This window comes from Scyliorhinus canicula, chromosome 1 (genome assembly GCF_902713615.1).
Source record: "Scyliorhinus canicula chromosome 1, sScyCan1.1, whole genome shotgun sequence".
Lineage (NCBI taxonomy): Eukaryota > Metazoa > Chordata > Chondrichthyes > Carcharhiniformes > Scyliorhinidae > Scyliorhinus > Scyliorhinus canicula.
In genome coordinates this window covers 276912309-276934593 of record NC_052146.1, presented here as the reverse complement: position 1 = coordinate 276934593, position 22285 = coordinate 276912309, and the positions used below count along the sequence as shown (strand labels likewise).

Below are 22285 nucleotides of genomic sequence, written 5' to 3'. Positions count from 1 at the left end.
ATTCGGTTCTTTAGGCCAATCTCTGCAGAAAATTAAATGTCTTGTGTTTGTTTAGCCAAGCCGCATGCGATCGTGCATCATTTACTTTGGGCGGGGAGAGGAAGATACGTATGGAGATGGCGAAGGGACCGTGTGATCCACCACACCGTGCGTTTTTCGAAGAGGAGGAAATCAGGATGAAGGTTATCTCACCGAGGCCGGGCGGTGGCGCTTCCTGTCTCCTCGTTCCAACCACGTGGACCTGTCAATTTCCAGCGCCCTCTCGACAAGCTGTAACATCTCATTCAGGAAACTGACACGACCGAGAACCCATCTAACTGGGCTTCCCAATCTCCACCAGGCCTACAATCCCGGGCCCCCATTAATCACAAACTGCTTCGAAAGAAAATAATCTGTTAACTCTTACTTCCGTTTTTGTTTCGAACCGAAAACACTGCAGTTAACCCGCCAATTTAAACTGACAAATCACAAATTCGCCAACCACCCCCCGCCTAAATTACATAAAAACGATTGAAAATGAGGAAGTTAAACGCGCCACACCAAAACCCGAGCGGAAAATGCTACGCGATTCCGAATCGAGCCAAATTATGACCCCTCACGTAAAATCACGAGTATTAAAGTTTGCAGATTTTTTTTAGGAAAAATAAGAAAAGTGAATCCCTGCATTATATAACCAGGTTTACACCCATCCATCTTAAATATACTGAAAGGGCAGTCGGTAGAGGGGAGTAGCCAAAAATCCACCCGCGGCGTAGATTTTAATGATCACTTAGATATAAATAGTAAAAAGGTTTCCGATGTGATTTTAAAAAGTGCAAGCTCAGCCTGGCGGGCTTGGAACGTTCGGACGCCAATTCCCGGGGAACGTTCTCTTCGAACGGGCCGGGGGGGGGGGAGATGATACAATTCGAAGCACATGGGGAACCCCAGTGACTCTCATTATAGTCAGGAACCAAACTGCTCCTCGATCCCTCAAATTGAACAGACTCTCTTATCATTTAAAAACAGTATTTATACTCACGATCTTCCGGCACGTAACGCTGCAGTCTATGGAACTGCTACTCCTATGTGTGTTTGCTTATATTTCCAAATGTTGTTTCCCCCCCGCTTTCTGAGCCTTGCGCGAGCAGCTGCTTCTCATCCGAACCAAGGAGCGAGAGAAACTCCAAAAGAACGCCACGAAATCCCCTAATGTTGCCATGGTAACGTGCCGCCGCCTGCAGCCCCTCCCCTGCCAGCAGCAGATGGCCCCGGACTCGCTGCTTTTGTGTGTGTCTGGATCCCACAGCAAGGCAGTTCCTTCAGGCACAGAAAGAGGACGCAGGGGATGGAGTCACTCGGCCCTTTTGGTCTTTGACCGACACAATAATAAAGCATAAATCTTGGTTATCTTTTTGCCATTACAAAAAATGAAGAAAGCGGGGGTGGGGGATGTCGGGGAGTGTAATGTGCGGCTGGCAGAAAGCGTCAGCCAATGGGATGGCTGGCCTCGGGGTTCCTCCACGTCATTTTGGCGGTTAGGTTTTTGGGGAAATGATGATGAGTGGTTGATTCAGAGAATGTATCGCTCTTAACTTTTTAAAGATACATTCTTCTGTATTTTGGGACGTGCTGGCACCAGCATGCATGTTATCGAATAAACTTTGCTTTTGATTTTTAAGTAGTATGTTAGTTAATTCGCATAATATGAAAACATATGTATTTTTAAACAGATTGTTTTTGCATTTTCGGATAACTCAACAATGGAAAACGCATGGAAGCAACGATTCATCCCGATGATATCTCTGTAAAAGGTCTTGCTTATGGACGCAACTAACCTCAGTGAGTAGATTGAATAAAAATCATCTAATGCGATAGTAAATAATATTGCAAAGTGTAAATGTTTGTTGGTATCATAGAAACATCCAGATTAGGAGTAGCTGTAGGCCATCAATGAGATCATAGCTAATCTATGATCTGATAGTAGCCTCAACTCCACATTTCGCCTACACCCGATAACCTTTGACTCCTAGAATCTATCCATCTCTGCCTTAAAAATATGAACTGACACTGTCCCACCACTGTCTGGACGAGAATTCCAAAGGTTCACAACCTTCTGAGAAAATATTTCTTCTCATCTGCATCTTTAATGGGAGACCCTTTTTCAAAACTGTGCCCCTACCATGGGCGGTACGGTAGCACAGTGGTTTGCACTGTTGCGTCACCGCCCAAGGGTCCTAAGTTCGATTCCCGGCCTGGGTCACTGTCTGCGTGGAATCTGCATGTTCTTCCCGTGTCTGCATGGGCATCCTCTGGGTGCTCTGGTTCCCCCCCCCCCCCCCCCAACAAGTCCTGAAAGACACGCTGGTTAGGTGGATTGGACATTCTGAAATCTCCTGTGTACCCGAACTGGCGCCGGATTGTGGTGATTAGGGGATTTTCACAGTAACTTCATTGCAGTGTTAATGTAAACCTACTTGTGACAATAATAGAGATTATTCTAGTTCTAGTATCTCCTATAAGGGGAAACATCCTCTCAGTATCCACCCTAACTACTCCGTTCAGGATCCTTTAATTTTCAATAAGATCACCACTCAACCTTCTTGTAAGATGTTCTCATCCCAGATATCAGTCGAAGTATAGCTGAATCACTTGATCACAGTGACTGCCTAGAGCAGCACACGGAGAATAGTAGGATGCTTGGATTAGGTATTCAAAGGTGCTGTAAAACGTAGGAGTAGGCCTTTCCGTCCTTTGGATCTATTCCATAATTCAATGAGATCATTACTGATCTGATATAATAATCCCCAGCTCCACTTTCCTACCTTGTGCCGTATAACCCTTGATAATTTTTTTTTATTTTATTGTTTTTTTAAAAATTTAGATTAACCAATTATTTTTTCCAATTAAGGGGCAATTTAGCGTGGCCAATCCACCTACTCTGCACATTTTTGGGTTGTGGGGGTGAAACCCACGCAGACACGGGTAGAATGTGCAAACTCCACACGGACAGTGACCCAGAGCCAGTTAACCCTTGATAATTAAAAATATGTCTGCCTCAGCCTTGAACTTACTTTAATTTTTTTTAAATTTCAAGTACTCTATTTTTTTTCCAATTAAGGGGCAATTTAGCATGGCGAACCCACCGACCTTGCACAACTTTGGGTTGTGGGGGTGAAACCCACACAGATACTGGGAGAACCTGAAAAGTCCACATGGATAGTGACCCAGGGCCGGGATCGAACCCGGGTCCTCAGCGCCGTAGGCAGCTGTACTAACCACTGCACCACGCCTTGAACATACTTTTGTTTTAAAATTTTAGGGCAGCACGGTGGCCTAGTGGTTAGCACAACCGCCTCACGGCGCTGAGGTCCCAGGTTCGATCCCGGCTCTGGGTCACTGTCCGTGTGGAGTTTGCACATTCTCCCCGTGTCTGCGTGGGTTTCACCCCCACAACCCAAAGATGTGCAGAGTAGGTGGATTGGCCATGCTAAATTGCCCCTTAATTGGAAAATATAATTGGGTAATCTAAATTTATTAAAAAAAAAAAAAAAATTTTAGAGTATCCAATTCATTTTTTCCAATTAAGGGGCAATTTAGTGTGGCCAATCCACCTAGCCTGCACATCTTTGGGTTGTTGGGGCAAAACCCACGCAAACACGGGGAGAATGTGTAAACTCCACACGGACAGTGACTCAGAGCCTGGTTCGAACCTGGGACCTCAGCGCCATGAGGCCGTAGTGCTAACCCACTGCGCCACGGTGCTGCCCTAGCCTTGAACATACTTAATGACCCATCCTCTAGTCTACAGCACTCCACGGTAAAACAAATTACAGATTCATTGCACTTTGAGAAAATAAATTCTTCCTCATCTTTGTCTTAAATAGGAGAACCCTTACTCTGAAATTATGCTGTCGATCCTAGACTCTAGATCTTAGTCCAAAAATGTGCAGGTTAGGTGGATTGGCCATGCTAAATTGCCCCTTAATGTCCAAAAGGTTAGGTGGGGTTACTGGGATAGGGTGGAAGCCTGAGCTTGGTAGGGCGCTCTTTCCAGGGGCCGCGCAGACTCGATGGGCCAAATGGCTTCCTCTGCACTGTAAATTAAGACCATAAGACATAGGGGCGGAAGTAAGGCCATTCGGCCCATCGAGTCCACTCCGCCATTCAATCATGGCTGATGGGCATTTGTCCAGTATCGGGTGGCACTCCTCACCGACCGGAGTCGGCTATCCCAGGCCAACAAGTGATCCGTGGCGCTATGATTCTATGATTCTACTCTCCCAAAAGGGGAAACAACCATCTACCCTGTCAATCACTCCCAAGAATCATGTAGGCCTCAATAATGTCACCTCTCATTCTTCTAAACTCCAATGAGTACAGGTCAAATCTACTCAACCTCCTTATAAGAAAATCCCTGCATACCTAGGATCAACCTAGTGAATCTTCTCTGGACTGCCTCCAATGTCAGTCCTTAGATAAAGGGAGCAAAACTGATCACAATATTCCCAGGTGCCAATGTCTGTGGAATAGTTCTAGAGCAAAAGGCGGGAGAAAGATATTTCACTGCTTAACATGTACTACAAAATTCACAGAATCACATAATAGTTACAGTGCAAAAGGAGGTAATTTGGCCCACTGTGTTTGCACTGGCTCTTCAAAAGAACATCATGACCTAGTGCTATTCTCTGTCTTTTCCCCCATATCCCTGCACTTTGTTTCAATCATCCAATGCCCTCTTGAATACCTCAATTGAAACTGCCTCCGCCACTCTTCCAGGCAGTGCATTCCATTTGTGGGAAAAAGCTTTTTTTCACATCACATTTTCTTATTTTGCAATCTTTAAATCTGTACCCCCTGGCTCTTGATCCTTTTTTGAGTGGGAACTGTTTCTCCCTATCTACTTTGCCCAACCCACTCATTATTTTGAACATCTCTATCAGATCTCCTCTTAGTCTTATTCTCTCCAAAGAGGATAGTCCCAACCTCTCCAATCTATCCTCATAACTGAAGTTTTTTATCCTTGGGTCTTTTCTTGTAAACCTCTTCTGCACTCTCTCCAAAGAATTAACATCCATCCTATGGTGTGGCACTTGGAACTGTTTACAATATTCCATCTGTGATCTAACTTGTGTCTTGTATAAATTCAGCATAATCTCCTTGTTTTTGTATTCTATGCCCCTAATTCAATCCAAGGTCATCATCGGTTGGCTTAAGTCTGCTCTGGAGTTGGTGATCCATCTTGGGCATACCTGCACTTCACCCAGCAGGAAGATCTCCAATAGGATACAGTCGGATTTAGATCGTTAGGAGACTTGGGCGGAGAGATGGCAGATGGAGTTTAATGCAGGCAAATGTGAGGTAATGCATTTTGGAAGGTCTAATACCGGTAGGGAATATACAGTAAATGGTAGAACCCTCAAGAGTATTGACAGTGAGAGACATCTAGGTGTACAGGTCCACAGGCCACTGAAAGGGGCAACACAGGTGGAGAAGGTAGTCAAGAAGGCATATGCATGCTTGCCTTCATTAGCCGGGGCATTGAGTATACAAATTGGCAAGTCATGTTACAGCTGTCTAGAACCTTAGTTAGGCCACACTTGGAGTATAGTGTTCAATTCTGATCGCCACACTAACAGAAGGATGTGGAGGCTTTAGAGAGGGTGCAGAAGAGATTTACCAGGATGTTGCCTGGTATGGAGGGCATTAGCTATGAGGAGAGGTTAAATAAACTCGGTTTGTTCTCACTGGAACGAAGGAGGTTGAGGGGCGACCTGATAGAGGTCTACAAAATTATGAGGGGCATAGACAGAGTGGATAGCCAGAGACTTTTTCCCAGGGTAGAGGGGCCAATTACGAGGGAGCATAGGTTTAAGGTGCAAGGGGCAAGGTTTAGAGGAGATGTACGAGGCAAGTTTTTTTTACACGGAGGGTAGTGGGTGCCTGGAACTCACTGCTGGAGGAGATGGTGGAAGCAGGGACGATAGTGAGGTTTAAGGGGCATCTTGACAGATACATAAATAGGATGGGAATAGAGGGATACGGAGCCCGGAAGTGTAGAAGATTTCAGTTTAGACGGGCAGCATGGTCAACGCAGGCTTGGAGGGCCAAAGGGTCTGTTCCTGTGCTTTACTTTTCTTTGTTCTTTAGCCTTGTATCACTGAGGCACACTATTGCCTATGTGCAGGACAGGAGGATAGACCCTGCTGCTACATCAGCTTGGAGCAGGATAAAGTCTTTGGCAGAATATCACACACCTATATATATATATATATGATGGATGTGATCTCCAAATTGGAGTTTGGGGAGTGCATTCCCAATTGGATCCAACTGCTCTGCACAAATATCAGCAGTGCAGTCTCAATCATTTTTTTTTCCAATTAAGGGGCAATTTAGTGTGGCCAATCCACCTACCCTGCACATCTTTGGGTTGTGGGGGTGAAACCCACGCAAAAATGGGGAGAATGTGCAAACTCCATACGTACAGTGACCCAGAGCTGGGATTGAACCTGGGACCTCATCGCCGTGATGCAGCAGTGCTTTTTAAAAAAATTTAGCGCAACCAATTTATTTATTTCAATTAAGGGGCAATTTAGCATGGTCAATCCACCTAGCCTGCACATCTTTTGGGTTGTGGGGGGCAAAACCCACGCAGACACGGGGAGAATGTGCAAACTCCACATGGATATTGACCCAGAGCCGGGATTGAACCTGGGACCTCGGCGCCGTGAGGCAGCAGGGCTAACCCACTGCGCCACTGTGCTGACCTAAGGCAACAGTGCTAACCACTGCGCCGCCGTGCACTGCATTGTGCAGTTTCAATCATGGGTGGGATTCAGAAAGCTTTCTGATCACATTTGGAGTGAGGCAGGGCTGTTGTCCACCTCCTCCTGCCCTGCTCATATGTTTTCTTGAATATTCTGCTGGGTCAGGAAGGATGTGGGCATAAGACGGGTGATAATCCCAGAGAGGGGGATGAGCACGTCAAAGCCTCCCTGTACATGGACAACGTAGTGATCTTCTGCTCAGATCCACTGCCGGTTCACAGACCAATGAGCGTCTATGACCGGGTTTGAGCTGGCTTTGGGTGCCAAAGTAAGTTCTGGCTTCGGGTACCAATGTAAGTTGTGGCAAGAACAAGGCCTTTGGGAACTGGGTGGGGGTGGATTTACAATGTGAAACACTGTGCCGTGACATGGGGGCCCCAAAATGAATGAGTTTCCAAACATTCCCTCCTGTTAATTCTCAGAACCAAACAGTATTTCCTCCTCCTGATCCAGACCATGAGATATTGGCAAAAGAATGCAAGGGCTCTAGGTGTCAAATTAAACAGATAATCAAGGCTTTCCCGCACAGCCACGACTGACTGATGGACTACTTTGCTATTTGAAAAGTGCAGTGAAGCCGTTCAACCAATCACGGGCTGATTCCTCCCTGCATTTGCTGCTGATAGGCTTGTACAAATGCAGGAAGGAATCAGGCTGTCATTGGCTGATTAGTTCCCTCATGTTTTTCAAAGGTGTTTTTGTTGTTATTTTACATATGTTTGTCTGCCAGTGTGCGTGTCATTCCGTGACCTCTGTGAGTTGTTGCCTGGTGAGCTGTGCCCTGCAGGCGAAGTGAAGGTGTTTCCCTCCACAGCACTACTGCTTGTGATAATATTAGTCAGGAGTGTGCGATTTGATTTGCTTTTTTGGCTGAGTGTTTGATTATAGCCGATCTGGGCCCCACAATTTGATAACATTCACATTCAGAGTCTCTAATCAGTCAGAAATGAGACTGAACGGCACTGGCTGCATAAGCAGCCCAAGTCTGAAACTCTCTCCACCTCCACTTGTGTGTATGGGACTCGGCCCTCCCAGACTATATAAGGACGAGGAGTAGGACATACAGCCTCTCGAGCATGATCTGACACTTAATAAGATCATGGCTGATCTATAGTAACCGTAATTTTGTATTCCACCTACCCCCAATAACCAACCACCCCCTTGCTTATCGAGAATCTACCACCTCTGCATTTAAAAATATTCAAAGACTCTGCTGCCACCAGCTTTTCAGGAAGAGTGTTCCAAAGACTCACAGCCCTTGTGAAAATATTTCCCTTCATCTCCTGTTTAAATAAGCGACCCTTTATTTTTAAACAGTGACCATAGTTCTAGATTCTCCCACGAGAAGAAACATCCTCTCCACATTCTCTCTGTCAAGACCCCTCCAGATCTTGTATGTTTCAATCAAGTCACCTCTTCCTCTTCTAAACGCTAGTGGATACAAGACTAGCTTGTCTCGCCTTTCCTCCTAAAACAACCCACCCGTTCCAGGTATTAATCTGGTAAATCTTCTCTGAACGGCTTCCAATGCATTTACATCTTTCCTGATATAAGGTGACCAATACTGTACACAGTACATAAGAACTAGGAGCAGGAGTAGGCCATCTGGCCCCTCGAGCCTGCTCCGCCATTCAATGAGATCATGGCTGATCTTTTGTGGACTCAGCTCCACTTTCCGGCCCGAACACCATAACCCTTAATCCCTTTATTCTTCAAAAAACTATCTATCTTTACCTTAAAAACATTTAATGAAGGAGCCTCAACTGCTTCACTGGGCATGGAATTCCATAGATTCACAACCCATTGGGTGAAGAAGTTCCTCCTAAACTCAGTCCTAAATCTACTTCCCCTTATTTTGAGGCTATACCCCCTAGTTCTGCTTTCACCCGCCAGTGGAAACAACCTGCCCACATCTATCCTATCTATTCCCTTCATAATTTTAAATGTTTCAATAAGATCCCCCCTCATCCTTCTAAATTCCAACGAGTACAGTCCCAGTCTACTCAACCTCTCCTCGTAATCCAACCCCTACAGCTCTGGGATTAACCTCGTGAATCTCCTCTGCACACCCTCCAGTGCCAGTACGTCCTTTCTCAAGTAAGGAGACCAAAACTGAACACAATACTCCAGGTGTGGCCTCACTAACACCTTATACAATTGCAGCATAACCTCCCTAGTCTTAAACTCCATCCCTCTAGCAATGAAGGACAAAATTCCATTTGCCTTCTTAATCACCTGTTGCACCTGTAAACCATCTTTCTGTGACTCATGCACTAGCACACCCAGGTCTCTCTGCACAGCAGCATGCTTTAATATTTTATTGTTTAAATAATAATCCTGTTTGCTGTTATTCCTACCAAACTGGATAACCTCACATTTGTCAACATTGTATTCCATCTGCCAGACCCTAGCCCATTCACTTATCCTATCCAAATCCCTCTGCAGACTTCCAATATCCTCTGTACTTTTCGCTTTACCACTCATCTTAGTGTCATCTGCAAACTTGAACACATTGCCCTTGGTCCCCAACTCCAAATCATCTATGTAGATTGTGAACAATTGTGGGCCCAACACGGATCCCTGAGGGACACCACTATCTACTGATCGCCAACCAGAGAAGCATCCATTAATCCCCACTCTTTGCTTTCTATTAATTAACCAATCCTCTATCCATGCTACTACTTTACCCTTAATGCCATGCATCTTTATCTTATGCAGCAGCCTTTTGTGTGGCACCTTGTCAAAAGCTTTCTGGAAATCCAGATATACCACATCCATTGGCTCCCCATTATCCACTGCACTGGTAATGTTCTCAAAAAATTCCACTAAATTAGTTAGGCATGACCTACCCTTTATGAACCCATGCTGCGTCTGCCCAATGGGACAATATCTATCCAGATGCCTCGCTACTTCTTCGTTGATGATAGATTCCAGCATCTTCCCTACTACCGACGGTAAGCTCACTGACCTATAATTTCCTGCTCTCTGCCTACCTCCTTTTTTAAACAGTGGTGTCACGTTTGCTAATTTCCAATCCACCGGGACCACCCCAGAGTCTAGTGAATTTTGGTAAATCATCACTAGTGCATCTGCAATTTCCCTAGCCATCTCTTTTAGCACTCTGGGATGCATTCCATCAGGGCCAGGAGACTTGTCTACCTTTAGCCCCATTAGCTTGCCCATCACTACCTCCTTAGTGATAACAATCCTCTCAAGGTCATCACCTGTCATAACCTCATTTCTATCACTGTGAAGACCGACCCAAAAACCTGTTCAGTTCCTCAGCCATTTCCTCATCTCCAATTATTAAAACTCCCTTCTCATCCTCTAAAGGACCAATATTTACCTTAGCCACTCTTTTTTGCTTTATATATTTGTAAAAACATTTGCTGTCTGCTTTTATATTCTGAGCAAGTTTACTCTCATACTCTATCTTACTCTTCTTTATAGCTTTTTTAGTAGCTTTCTGTTGCCCCTTAAATATTTCCCAGTCCTCTACTCTCCCTTATTTCCTTAGATATCCACGGTCGATTTTCCCTCTTTCTACCGTCCTTCCTTTTTGTGGGTATAAACCTTTGCTGAGCACTGTGAAAAATCGCTTGGAAGGTTCTCCACTGTTCCTCAACTGTTCCACTATAAAGTCTTTGCTCCCAGTCTACCTTAGCTAGTTCTTCTCTCATCCCATTGTAATCTCCTTTGTTTAAACACAAAACACTAGTATTTGATTTTACCTTCTCACCCTCCATCTGTATTTTAAATTCCACCATATTGTGATCGCTCCTTCCGAGAGGATCCCTAACTATGAGATCATGAATCAATCCTGTCTCATTACACAGGACAAGATCTAGGACCGCTTGTTCCCTCGTAGGTTCCATTACATACTGTTCTAGGAAATTATCGCGGATACATTCTATAAACTCCTCCTCAAGGTTGCCTTGACCGACCTGGTTAAACCAATCGACATGTAGATTAAAATCCCCCATGATAACTGCTGTACCATTTCTACATGCATCAGTTATCTCTTTGTTTATTGCCTGCCCCACCATAACGTTACTATTTGGTGGCCGATAGACTACTCCTATCAGTGACTTTTTCGCCTTACTATTCCTGATTTCCACCCAAATGGATTCAACCGTATCCTCCATAGCACCGATATCATCCCTAACTATTGCCCGGATGTCATCCTTAAATAACAGAGCTACACCACCTCCCTTACCATCCACTCTGTCCTTCCGAATAGTTTGATACCCTCGGATATTTAACTCCCAGTCGTGACCATCCTTTAACCATGTTTCAGTAATGGCCACTAAATCATAGTCATTCACGATGATTTGCGCCATCAACTCATTTACTTTATTCCGAATACTACGAGCATTCAGGTAAAGTACACTTATGTTGGTTTTTTTACCTCTGTTTTGAATCTTAACATCTTCAGTTTTACTCCTTTTAGTATTACTGGGCCTAATCACTGTGCTCCCCTCAGTCACTGTGCCTTGTACTGTCGTCCTTTTTGATTTTTGACTATGTCTTCTCTGCCTTGCACTTTCCCCCTTACTTCCTTTTGCTTCTGTCCCTGTTTTACTACCTTCCAACTTCCTGCATCGGTTCCCATCCCCCTGCCACATTAGTTTAAACCCTCCAAATGTGGTCTCACCAGCGCCCTGTACAACTGAAGCATAACCTCCCTACTTTTGTATTTGATTCCCCTCGTGATAACTTATAACATTCTATTAGCTTTCCTAATTACTTGCTGTACCTGCATACTGGCCTTCTGTGATTCCTGCAATAGGACACTCCTATCTCTCTGCACCTTAGAGCTCTAAAATCTCTTACCATTTAGATAATAAGCTTATTTTTTTATTCTTCCTGGCAAAGTGGACGATTTTACATTTTCCTACATTATATTCCATTTGCCAGATCTTTGCCCAATCACTCAACATATCTATCTTTTTGTAGGCACCTTATGTCCTCTTCACAACTTACTTTACTTTCTATCTTTGCATCTTCAGAAAATTTGCCAACCATCCATTCAATCCCCTCATCCAAATCATTCATATAAATTGTAAAAGGTTCTGGTCCCAGCATTGATCCTTGTTTCACACCATTCATTACATTTTGCCCACCTGAAAAATACCTATATATGCCTACTCTCTGCTTCCTGTTAGACAGCCAGTCATCTATCCTTGCCAGTATGTTACCCCCTATACACAAGCTTTTATTTTCAACAATAACCTTTTGATATGACACCTTATCAAATGTCTTCTGGAAATCTAAGTACAGTGCATCCACCAGTTCCCCTTTATCTCCAGCACATGTTACTTCCTCAAAAGAACTCCAATAACTTTGCTAAATCTGAATTCCCTTTCACAAAACCACATTGACTCTGCCTGATGACCTTCAGCTTATCCAAGTGCCCTGCTATAACTTTTCCCTACAACAAATGTTAAGCTAACTGGACTGTAGTTTTCATGAATCCCTCCCTTTTTAGAATAATGGAGTTACATTTGCTATCTTCCAATCTAATAGGATCTTCCCTGAATCTATGGAATTTTGGAAAATTTAAACCACAGGACAGCTCACTTCAAACAACCCTCACAGTAGATCAACTGTCCAGGCAGCAGAGAGCAAAACTACAATGGATCGGCACCTCTGCTGTGCAGGTAAGGACCATTAAAACACTGAGATGAGTAAACACTAGGTAGATGGATTATTGCAAATGTAACTGCAAAACTGGCAGTATCAAATCACCTGTGTGGTCTCATGCTGATCATTGTTACAGCCTCCAGTCAGTGACATACTACTTTAAGCATGATGCTTAGAGACACAACTTTTTTTTTAATTATTTTTATTCAAATTTTTGTTAAAGACATAATTTTTGCATAACCATACGCAACAAATAACAGAACAAAGAGAAAAAAAAGTTAACCGTATGTACAAAGAAAGGAACAATACAACATAACGATCCCCCCCCACACACACACACACCTCGCTTCCCACACCTCGCACATTTATCCTCAACCCCAAAGAGCTTGCTCATCCTGGTTGCCGTTCTGTGCGCCCGGTGGACCACCTTAAACTGGATTAAGCTAAGCCTGGCACATCATGAGGAGGAATTGACCCTGTTTAGGGCGTCCGCCCACAGGCCCGCATCCAGCTCCCCACCTAGCTCCTCCACCCATTTGCCCTCAAGTTCCTCCACTGGGGTTTCCTCCGCCTCCTGAAGTTCCCGGTAAATGTCCGACACCTTCCCCTCCCCTACCCAGGTGCCAGAGGAGACCATCCTATCCTGTATCCTGCGTGGGGGTAGCAGCAGAAATGATACCATCTGCTTTTTCAGAAAGGCGAGTACCTGAAGGTATCTGAAAGCGTTTCCGGGGGCAAACTGAATTTCTCCTCCAGCGAGGGTGGCACAGTGAGTTAGCACTGCTGCCTCACGGTTCCGAGGTCCCAGGTTCGATCCCGGCTCTGGGTCACTGTCCATGTGAACTTCGCACATTTTCCCCGTGTTCGCATGGGTTTCACCCCCACAACCCAAAGATGTGCAGGCTAGGTGGATTGGCAATGCTAAATTGCCCCTTAATTGGAAAAAATGAATTGGGTACTCTAAATTTATTTTTAAAATTAAAAAAAAAAAATTCCTCCAGCGTTTTCAGGCTGGGGAAGGTCCTGTCTATGAACAGGTCCCCCATCCTTTTAATGCCTGCCCTATGCCAGCTTTGAAACCCTCAGTCTATCCTGCCTGGGACAAATCTGTGATTGTTGCATATCGAGGTCCAGACTGACGCTCCCTCCACCCCCCCCCCCCCTCCCCCCCCACCCCCCCCCCCCCCTCCCCCCCCACCCACCCCCCCGTGCCTTCTCCACTGACCCCAGATCTTCAATGCCGCCGCCACCACCGGACTAGACACCCCCCCCCCCCCCCGACTGCGCTCCAGGTACAGTTTCTTTACTCGCAGGGTCTTATTTGTCCATACGAATCCCGAGATGATCTTGTTCACCCAGATGAAGATGGGAAGGCACTGGAAGACGAACAGAAATCTGGGTCGGACCGTCATCTTAACGGTCTGCACCCTCCCCGCTAAAGATAGCGGGAGCATGTCCCACCTTTTAAAGTCCCCCTCCATCTGCTCTACCAGCCGAGATGAGATAGATTAAGCTTGTGGAGGGCATCCCACTTTTGAGCCACCTCTATCCCTAGGTACCGAAAGCTCTTCTCCACCAACTTCAGCAGAAGCTCTCCCAGTCCCTTTTCCTGCCCCTTAGCTTGGATCATGAACATCTCGCTTTTCTTGTTGTTTAGTTTGTACCCCGAGAAATTGCCAAAGTCCCCCAGAATCTGCATGACCCTCCCCATCCCCTCTAGTGGGTCCGAAATATACAGGAGCAGATCATCCGCATAAAACGAGACCCGATGCTCCTCCTTCTCCCCCAAGACGCAAATCCACCCAGTGTGGAGCATGATCGGAGACTGCAATGGACGAGTATTCTGTCCCCTCCACCCTGTGGATCAAAGCCCTGCTCATCACAAAGAAATCTATGCGGGAGTAGACTTTGTGCACATGGGAAAAGAAAAAGAACTCTTTCGCCCTCGGTCGAGCGAATTTCCACGGGTCTACGCTCCCCACCTGTTCCATGAATCCCCTCAGTTCTTTAGCCGCCGTTGGTCGCTTCCCCGACTTGGGGTTTGACCAGTCCAGTACAGGGTCTATAACTGTGTTGAAGTCACCTCCAATAATCAGATTGTGTGAGTCTAAGTCTGTCATTTTACCCAAAGTGCGTCTCATAAATACCCTGTCCCAGTTCGGGGCGTAAACGTTCACTAGCACCACCTGAGTCCCCTGCAGTTTCCCGCTGACCATTATGTATCTGCCCCCCCTTGTCAGCTAGAATATTCCCTGCCTCAAAAGCCACCTGTTTGCTGACCAGGATTGCTATTCCTCTGGTCTTTGAATCCAGCCCCGAATGGAACACCTGGCCCACCCATCCTTTTCTCAATCTTGTTTGGTCCGCAAGTTTTAGGTGCGTCTCCTGTAGCGTGGCTACATCTGCCTTTAACCCCTTTCGGTGCGAGCCCTCTTGGCCGGCCCATTCAGGCCCGCACATTCCACGTGATCAGCCTGGATGGGGGGCTAGCCCCCTCCCCTGCTGATTAGCCATCTCCCTTTTTCGGCCAGCCACGAGCCCTCGAGCCCTCCCACTGGAGGCCCCCCCCCCCACCGACTCTCCCTCTGTTTCCCCCATGTTGGCTCCTTTTCTGTCAGCCAAGCAGCATCCCATCCTCCTCCCCCACAGCAACCCCGTAATCCCAAACCCCCAAGTCAAGCACCTGCTTGACACTGGCTCTCCCCCCATTTCACTTCCGTGAGTCAGCTGACCCATGCTGACCCTGGCCGCTCCTGCCTCTGTCTCCGACTACTCAGATGCCTCATTTTGCGGCCCCCCCCCCCCCCCCCATGGAAATCCCAATTTATCAGCTTCAACGGCCCCCAAAGAACATTTTCTGCCCCCTCCCCGCAGCGAAACAAACAGCCAACCCCGGGCGCAAACCTGGCCCCATCAAAGACACGGCCAGAAGAGCAGCCTCACGTGTAGGGACCCCCTCCTCCCTCTGCAGCCAAGTTCTACAAAAGCTGAAAACATGGCCAAAGAAACAGGAACAAACAAAAATAAGAGGAGACAACATAATGTCGCTGCCTCCGGCTACTTGGCAATTACCATCCTCACCAGAGTAACGTCCCAGTGCGGCTGTCCTTTAGTTCGAGTCCAATTTTTCTTGCTTAATGAAATTCCACGCCTCATCCGGTGTATCAACTTAATGGTGGCGATCTTGATAGAGACACAACTTTTGAGGAGACAAATTGTTCTATAATAGCCTTGCTTATTTTCTTTAGTATCTGTCTATAACATGCTATGGATGCACTCTAGATGGGTGGGAATTATTAGCTGATGACCTGAAAGAAGCCATCCACTTTCACCGCACACAGTTCGGATCTTGGACTTCTAACATGTGCTACACATGCAGAGTCGCTCTATCACGTCTTTAAAGTGGTGTCTTCTTAGTGTGAAATTGGATCATTAAATGATTGTTTCCAAGTGACTTCAGCCGGGAGAAGCCAACTAAAGTTTTAATGGGCCAGATGTCAAAAGTGGGCCACTGGTTAATTCGCAGCAGTCTCTCTAATTTATACAGCTTTTATCAACAGTTGGTGCGAATCCCGAATGACGCATTGTGTCTTGAGCAACCAGTCTGACATTCTGCTGAGACAATCCTGGGATTCATTTAATTCCCAGGTGGGAATTCTGAACTGATTTTTGTTTTCTGACCAGCCTCAAAATTGGACACTGTATTTTAAAAGGGGGATCATTTCTAACGCCAGTTGTCAGCAATGATAGAATAAAACATTCAAACTACATGTGGCAGTTAAGCTGCATTTGCAAAGTTAAATAGGGAAGCGCCAAGTAAGTTAGGTATTTTGGGGACCAAGTCCAATATGTGACAGGAATGCCAGGCCCCCTGGGTGGTCTCAGCAACATCCCTGCTTCTGATTGGGGGAGGGGGGGAATTCTGCCATTGGAGCTGGACCAACCAATCCTTTGTCCCCTTCACTATCAGGTCAGACCACGTGAAGTTGCTGGGGATATGGTTCAAAAGGATATGTAACCATGGTGAAGTAGAGTGAAACTCCCTCACGATTGTAGGTAAAGAGATAGTCATTTGGTGCATGGCATTCTCGGTGTTGCTGTATGTGGCACAGGTCTGGCCCACGTCATACTCCTATAGGTTGGTTACCTGAACCATCTTCCACCTTGGAGATTGAAAATACCCTGACCACAGGGATACAATGTATAAATCTCTGAACAAAAGGGGGAAAAGTCATACCCAACATCATCCTCGTCTTTTTGGCCATCTCTGTGCTTGGCTGAATCAAGCTGCGCATAGACTTTCGATACACAAACACCATGGGCGGTATTCTCCCCTACCCGGCGGGGAGGGGGTCCCGGCGTAGCGGAGTGGCGCCAACCACTCTGGCATTGGGCCTCCCCAAAGGTGCGGAACTCTCTGCACCTTTAGGGGCTAGGCCCACGCTGGAATGGCTCCCGCTCCGCCGACTGGCGGCAACAGCCTTTGGCCGGTCGGCGTGAGTCCGCGCATGCACCGGAGCGTCAGCGGCTGCTGACATCACCACCGGCGCATGCGCGGTGGAGGGGGTCTCTTCTGCCTCCGCCATGGTGGAGGCCGTGGCAGCGGCGGAAGAAAAAGAGTGCCTCCACAGCACAGGCCCGCCCGCCAATCGGTGGGCCCCGATCGCGGGCCAGGCCACCGTGGGGGCAGCCCCCAGGGTCCGATCGCCCCACGCCCCCCCCGGGGCCCGCTCCCGCTGCCTGCTCCCGCCGGCACACAGGTGGTTTAAACCACGTCAGCAGGAGAGGCCTGACAGCGGCGGGACTTCAGCCCATCGCAGGCCGGAGAATCGCTGCGGGGGGCCCGCCGACTGGCGGGGCGCGATTCCCGCCCCCTCCGATTCCCGGGTGACGGAGAATTCCGGCCACGGCGGGGGCGGGATTTAAGAAGGCCCCGGGCGATTCACCAACCCTGCGGGGGGTCGGAGAATTCCGCCCCATGTTCTGAGGTTCTGTCTGTCCCCGGTGTTATGAAGGATGGATCTGGTCACGTTGGACAGTGCCATACTACCTCTTCCTCGGGGAAATGTTTGTGCAGCAAAGCACTTTTGACCACAGATCCATCAGGCAGTGATCCACACTTAACATCCTGAGGCCGTGCAAAAGAGGAGATGATCTTGTCACCTGATTCCTTGAGCAAACATTCTAATTAATTTGGTAGAATGTCTCATTGCCAGAACTTTCAAATGGGCATCAAGATTTAGCTTGGCTGACGGTGAGAATGGTCCTCCCCATTAGATCTTTCCTGGAGCCACACGCCCTCTGCAAACTGCTCTTGAGACAGTTGAGGTGAGTAAATTACCGTCATCCACCACTGTATGGAATGTGCCTTTGCAAATTAGGTTTGGAAAGGTGTGCAATGGTTTTTGTCAAGGTTCATTCTGAGCAGCTCATAATGCAAGACTCTGTGCTCTACAGGCTACTCCGAGAGACAAATACCGAGGTAAAACTCAGCTACTGCAGTGGGCCGGCAACTTGGTGAACAACACTCTTCCATCTACTCAAAACCTGCTGTCCTTCCACTACAACGACTTCTTGGTAAATGAGTGTCGCAGGCCGTCATATTCCTGCAATCTGTACTTTGTAAATATAACTTGTAATTATAAGTGTAATGATGCAGCTCATGGTGTCACAAACTGCATTGAAAAAAAATGATCTGTTTTGCACTTTTTGTAATGTCAACATTGAATTTTTACATAATGTGATTTTCTATTTAAAATCTATCTAAAATAAAGTGTTTTTGGGAAAAGAAAAACAGGAGAAAGAAAAAAGGAAATAATTGTATATATCTTTAAAATATAAACATTATGAGGCTGAAATTTAACTTCATAAAGGTGGGAAAATAAGCATTAGTGAATTGGTGGCTCTTATGGGAGCAAAAGTGGACCATTTAGCCTGTCGAGACTGTTTCATTAATATCATGGTTGGTCAGTGAATTAACTCTTTACACCTGCCTTTGTCCCTTATCTCTTAATGTCTTTGGTTACAACAAAAATCTATCATTCTCAGATTTAAGATTAACAATTTTTAAAAATAAATTTAGAGTACCCAATTATTTTTTTCCCAATTAAGGGGCAATTTAGCATAGCCGGGATCGATCCCGGGTCCTTGGTGGTGTGAGGCTGCAGTGATAACCACTGTGTCGCCACTAAGATTAACAATTAATCTAGCACCAGTAGGGCAGCACGGTATCGCAGGCGTTACCAGTTCTGTCTCACGGCGCCAAGGTCATTGGATACTCTAAATTTATTTTTAAACATTTTTCTAAATCTAGCACCAGTTGCCATTTGTGGAACATCATTATCCTCACCTCTTACCAATTCTACAATCTCAGATTGTTGCTTTATAACCTGTTAAGCACCTTGATGTACAAGTTGTTGTTGTCAGTGTTGACAAGGAATGTCAGGTGGGATGTGTAATTTGCTTTGCACCTCACCAAACTTAAATTTCGTCGCTGTGTGTTGAATGAATATTTTCATTTTAAAAGCCTTATGATTGTTGATCGTCATGCAAATTTAAAATATGTTACTTGCTCAGAGCTGGGTATTGAACATGATCCTTATAGATGCTACTTTACTGTGTTTCTGGTACAATCTGAGATTTAAAATAAAAATAAATTTAGAGTACCCAATTAATTTTTTCCAATTAAGGGGCAATTTGGCATCTTCGGGTTGTGGGGGTGAGGACCACGCAAACATGGGGAGAATGTGCAAACACCAACGGACAGTGGACCGGGGTCCTCGGCGCAATGAGGCAGCAGTGCTAACCACTGCACTACCGTGCCGCTCATAGACTGAGATCATAAAGCACAGGTGGATTTCAACCTCAACCTTCAAACAGCATAGCAGGTTGCAGGTTGAATATTGAACAATAGAGCATAGATTAGCCTCATCCATAAGGTACTTCACTGTCTCATTTACTTTCATGAACTAATATATAAACTTCTGACACACTGCTCACTTTCTCATGTGGTTTCTGGGGAATAAAATAGTGTTACTATAAAATGTATTGGTAGGAAGACACTGTTAACTTTGACTCATTGGTGGTCGTTTTTGTGTCCGCTAATTCGTAAGCTTTGGTGGAAACAAGCAATTTTTCAACATAAAGATCTGGCATTTTAAGTTGGAACCCTGCACTGATATTTCGCAAATGCACTTTGGTTTAGATATTACATATGTCCAAGTGGATGGAGACCTGTGGCATTATTCAAAGTTTCGAGATCAACGTTCTTCCCTCAACCAAAACCATCAAATATGATTGATTGGCAGAACAGCATGGTGGCAGCAGTGGTTAGCACTACTGCTTTACAGCGCTGAGGACCCGGGTTCGATCACGGCCCCGGGTCACTGTCCATGTGGAGTTTGCACATTCTCCCCATGTTTGTGTGGGTCTCACTCCCACAACCCAAAGATGTGCAGACTAGGTAGATTGGCCACATTAAATTGCCTCTTGATTGGGGAAAGAAAAGAATTGGGAACTCTAAATTTTAAAGGAAAAATGATTAGTTGGCAATTTACCTCTATGTTGATATTACTGGCGACCGTGTTTAGTAATTGTCATTGCACTTCAAAATTAAACCATTAGGTATAAAGTGTTTTCAGTTGAAAGGCACTGCATAATTGCAAGAATTAATTGAAACATTTTCTTTGTGCGTTTTCTCGCCCCTCTCTTGATAGCCACAGATTCATGTTGATGTACTGTTTCATGTGTTCTGTGAGCCCTCTGCTACCATATCCCAGTGTCCATTTTTCACGCATGAGATCCAAGAGGTTATTGCAGTTGAGAAAATTGTGGTGCGTTGGGGAAAGAGCAGGTGAATGGGACTGATTGATTGCTCTCTCAGCAAGTCACACAAACACAATGGGACGAATGGCCCCTTTCCAGCCTGCAAGATTTTATAATTTGTATAATTTGACAGCAGGGGGACTAGTATCATTACAAGTGAGCTTGAAACTATTGTACACATACACTCACTCACACACACACACACACACACACACACACACACAAACTCTCTTTCCAACAGTCACTGGATAGCAACCGGGAGCTGATTTTCCCCTCAGCAGCACAGCAGCCTTTTGTTTTCTGAAAGGGCATTCTAAGTGGAAGGACACTGCAAATGTTCTCTGTTTGCTTCCTTATCCTGCAGGAAACCTTGAAATGCCACGAATATTTTAATAAAATTGCATCCATTTATGTGTTCATTCACATAAAATTTGAATAAAAGTTACAAAGAATGGATAAGTAAAGCCATACACCCTTTGTGGGTCAATTATTTCAGATTATGATCATGACCTGGTGAGCTGCTAACTGAGAGGGCTTCTGTATGTTACATGGCGTGGAGGAGTCTTGTAGATTTAATTGCCTATAAATCTGTTCCAGCCTCATCTCACTGACAACCTGATACAATGAGCTTTTTCAAACAGATAGAGAAGAGACTAATTTTACAGTGTGTGCATTCAGCTTGAAGTGAGATAATGGTATTAGTACATGTAGCCCAGTTCATTTAGGAGTAAGTGTGTTAATAAACTATCCTTAATGAAACCTTTTACTCACAAGGTTTTTGTCCACTTGTGTAGTCAATTTGAGCTTGCTGAATTGTTGGGATGTTCAGAAGCTCAGTCTATTCCATAGCTAACTGATATCTAATGAAGCTTTCAATTTTGAATATCAATGAACAGAAATGGAACACTTTAACAGAGTATGTTAGATTAATTTGCAAAACGTAAGGGGACTGAACGGCCCAGTGAAGAAATCCAGACTCCTCACCCACCTCAGAAATATGAGTCTTCCTCCAAAAGACACACCCGAGAGAGCAGGACCGACTGCGGGTAAGAAAGGGCTGGGTGGGACAAACCTACCATTGCTGTGATGGGACAAGGGCCAGGGGGGTGGCGAGATATTGATCGGCAAGAGGACAATGTTTAGGGCGACAAAGACGGTTACGGACCCGGGGGGACGGTACGACATGGTCAGCGGGGCCCTGGATGGGGCACCGGTAGTACTAGTTAATGTGTACGCACCCAACTGGGATGACACGAGCTTCATCAAGAAGACCATGGCAGAAATCCCAGACATAGCAATGCATCGACTAATCATGGAGGGGGACTACAACTGTGTACAGGATCCAAAGACAGACAGATCAAACCCCAAAACGGGGAAAGCCTCAAGCATAGCAAGGGAACTCAGTCACTTTATGGAGCAGATGGGAGCGGTGGACCCCTGGAGGTTCACCCACCCGGGGGAGAAGGAATTCTCCCCAGTACACAATGTATACACCAGAATTGACTTCTTTGTGGTGGGGAAAACGGTGCTTCCAGGGATGGACAAAGAGGAATACTCCGCAATTGTGATATCGGACCATGCTCCACATTACATGGACGTGCGGCTAGAGACGGGCAGGGCCCAACGCCCCACATGGAGGTTGGACGGTGCCTTACTAGCTGACAAGGCCTTCAACGAAAGGATATCACGGGCCATAGCAGAGTACACAGAGAACAACCAGAACGGGGAGGTCTCGCCCTCCACGTTCTGGGAAGTGCTAAAGGACATGCTAAGAGGGGAAATCATCGCTTTCAAAGCGCAAAGAGATAGGGAGGAAAGGGTGGTTAGGCAGCAGCTGGTCGACTCCATACTGGAGGTAGACCGTAAATACTACGAGGCCCCGACTGTAGAGCTCCTGGCGGAGAGGAAAGAACTACAAAGGAACTTTGACCTGCTCTCCACCAGGAAAGCAGTGCACCAACTCCGCCAGGCACGTGGGACCCTGTACGAACACAGAGACAAAGCCAGCCGCC

The 22285-nt window shown here is 46.0% G+C and overlaps 1 protein-coding gene and 1 long non-coding RNA gene across 4 annotated transcripts in view; one reads left to right on the top strand and one right to left on the bottom strand.

The window, feature by feature from the left end:
• Positions 1–1385, bottom strand: part of LOC119974666 (forkhead box protein N2-like) — a 108551-nt gene extending 107166 nt beyond the window's left edge. Inside the window, 1 exon segment of the mRNA XM_038813747.1 lies at positions 1022–1385. The gene's annotated coding sequence lies outside the window, so the exon portion shown is untranslated.
• LOC119974671 overlaps positions 1–21046 on the top strand; it is a 162820-nt gene extending 141774 nt beyond the window's left edge. Inside the window, exons 3-6 of one of the 3 annotated variants that reach the window (XR_005462553.1) lie at positions 1713–1821; positions 5176–5340; positions 12333–12466; positions 17907–21046. This is a non-coding gene — a long non-coding RNA (uncharacterized LOC119974671). Of the gene's footprint in view, positions 1–1426; positions 1822–5175; positions 5341–12332; positions 12467–17906 lie in introns of those variants that run through there. The other 2 variants (XR_005462552.1, XR_005462551.1) reach the window with 2 other exon arrangements.
• Positions 21047–22285: the final 1239 nt, after the last annotated feature.